This window comes from Aplysia californica, unplaced genomic scaffold (assembly GCF_000002075.1).
Source record: "Aplysia californica isolate F4 #8 unplaced genomic scaffold, AplCal3.0 scaffold00059, whole genome shotgun sequence".
NCBI lineage: Eukaryota > Metazoa > Mollusca > Gastropoda > Aplysiida > Aplysiidae > Aplysia > Aplysia californica.
Window position 1 is genome coordinate 1,090,191 of NW_004797329.1, and position 3,240 is coordinate 1,093,430.

The following is a 3,240-nucleotide window of genomic DNA, read 5'->3' on the forward strand; positions in this document are numbered from 1 at the left end:
CCCCCCCCATACACACATACTCTATCTAAGAATTAAAAAGTTCTACCTGACATTTCTGGCTATTCTGAGTAACAATATGTGAGGCAGCGTGGTGGAATCAGGCTCTCGTCAAAATTATCATAGTGAAGAAACTTGCATTTTTCCACAGGTTTCCGAATTTTTATCAAATTTTTGCTTTTTGACTCAACACCTTTCATGCCCATTAAAGAACTCATTTCTGTTATGGATTTTTCTGAAAAACGTTGATTAAAAGCACCAAAAAATACAAATTTCCAGTTACCACGGACTCTTAATCTAAGGAAATAACTACAGTTGTAATCTTTGGCGGCCATTTTCTCATTAATTTTACTTCTGAAAACGGGTGACCCCCACCTTCTTCATTCGCAAATATCTCGATTTGTATTCAAGACAAATTGATATTTATAAAATTCAAATAAAGACAAGTGAACAAGCTTTAAGATGATACCAATAACTCTACTTGCCCAAAAATTATCGAGAGCCTGATTCCACCACGCTGCCTCACATATGTACTTTGACCAAGAGGTCAGAAACCAAATTTTGTTCTATCAAAATTGTAAGATTATTCGGAGTCGTTATCAAGATATTCAAAGATCTGTAGTCCGAAAAGCCGGACGTAAAGTGAAACTTTAAAAAAATTAACATCAAATTTCTAAAAACTAGACCCTGAACAGATAGAACTTTGTATTTCCATGGTAGTGATACAAGTATGGAAAACATAAAAACAAAGTTATCAAACTTCTCATTTCGGGCTGTAATACATCACAGTGGACACACAGGCACATGCATGAAAACACGTCATTTTAATGCTGTTTAGTGTAAAAAAAACCGAAACAACCTTGCCTGGATCTGTGATGCACTCACTGAACTCGAAAGCAGGCAAACTGTCAGTGGCAAATTTATAACTTAAAATCATACCTCTGTCATCATTGAAAAAATATGAGAACATGTAAATAGAAATTCAAACAAATTTGGTGTTCATGTGGTGTGTAATAAATAGTATATGACACAAACAATGATTAGACCAAGAAAGACATTGTTTTAAAATTCACTAAATCCATCTCTTTGGTGAGACTCCCAGGTCGTATAATTTACACTGTTTTGAAGTAGTCTGAGACTAAATTAAACAAGCACCGCAAAAAGAAATTTAAAAAATGTAAATGTGAAAACCAATCTTGTGTCTACCCTATCGGTCTGACATTGCTGGTTCTGCCTTTGGACTGTGCCCTATTCATGGATCAAAATAATAATTCTAAAAAAGAAATGCTGAGACACCATTCACAAAAATGTGCTTCCGACTTCCCACTTTTCCACACCCCCCCCCCTTCCCCCCAAAAAAGGCAGAAAAAATGTGAAGGAAACTCAATAAAAGAAAAGTGTATGCAAATGTATCGGTAGCGATTGACACCGGGAACGAAATAACGAACTGACCACATATCGCTTATAATGTACCGACGTTTTCATTACAACAAGAACGGGGAATTTTGTTTTCTTGGAAAATATCTAGATTGCTCTACCTGGTCTGAAACTGAAGACTGGGCGCTCCAATAATGCTGTGTTCCTCTTGACTATAAAAAGAGCGGAGAGTAAAAGTCTGACTCAATTAGTATTTCCTTCGACTAGCTAGGAAAGATTATTTTGTCGTCGAAAGGCTTTTCAATAACGAAGTAAACAGTATAATACTATTCTAGAGCAATAACTTTTACTTTAATGATTGTGTGTCAAAACGGAACTCCCTACGAGATCAGCACAAGTGGCTTCTTCGCATCTCTTTAGTAGGTATTAGAATGGGTTTACAATTAACTACTTTGCCAAGACTGGGAATTTTCTTCCTTGACATTCCTCACAGGCAGTATCTATTTGAAATAGAACAACATGTTGTTTTTTTATTTGTATTTTTAAAAAAAAGAAATAGCAACATTTTGCGTTACACCAAGTTAGCTGATTTTTCAAAAATGGTATTTTTCGAACAAGTCAGTTGAGAGGGAATTTTCTTTTACCGTACGATAACATTGAGTAAGAGCCTGTAGTCCCTTCTCATTGATATTTCCAAGAAAATGGGGTAGAGTATTGAAGATGAGGGGGTAAAATGGCAAGTCTTGGGCCAATAAAAAGTACCATACAAAGTCAACGAAACCTGTAAAGATAATCAATTACTCTATAAGAACTGAGGAATGTTTGTAATATTCAAGCTAATTGTTGCTAATTTTGTTTAAATCAAATTAAGTTGAATTAAGATGTTTTTGTTATTTCATAGAAGGGTTGGAATACGAAGATACCATCTCTTGCAATATAACAGGCTTTGCAAAACCATAGAAAATAAGATGAAAATGTACGAGTAACACGTAGTAGAATAAGAAGATGTAACTATAAATCCTGAGATAAAAACAATGCATTACTGAAGATATATGGATAAATGTACAAGTAAACTGCCTTGATCAATTGAAAAGGCTACATTTGGTCGCTTTTAAGGACAAGCGGGTTAACCCAGATTTCGGATGTTTCCAGAAATCTTGATCTACACCAAAAGTGGGCATTGCCCTACCTATAGGAGAAGTTTGGTTTCACGGTGTGTATATTTGTTTAGTTATAGAGAAAACTCTCCTCGTCATTTAAAAAAACTGAACAAGAGACTAAAACTTTACCGTCGATTTTCCCAAAACAGCATTTTACGGGATAGCCCCCTTGCGTTTAAAAGCGACCATTTATAATACCTACATTGTCCAAAGTATGACAGACAAACAGACGTAAAGGCTACTCATTAGACTTAAACATTATATAGTTACATAGATAATGAATGACCGTACGCATTAAAAAAAATTAGACTAACAAAAGTCGCCATATTGGCCTATATTGTACTGCTAGCACTAGCTTACTATGTTCCACCAAAGTGCAAACTTGCCTACTTCCAAAAATGCCTACTGAGCTGCTCACAGTTCTTGCCTACAGACTACAGACCCCCCCCCCCCCTTTCTTCCCTCATCTCTCTCAACTCATTGTCTAATGGAAGGGGCTAATATGTTGTAAAAAAAATAGTAATGGGTTAACAGTTGATGGTTAGCTTTACAAAGAATAAAATGGCAGTCAAACAGACAAGACAAAACGAACACTACAAGGCAAAATAATATAATTAATCATAATTATTGCACAATAAAGGAAAATCATTTTTAAAAATTGCCCCCACCTCTCGGTCAACAATGATTGGGGGGCTTTTGGGGAAGA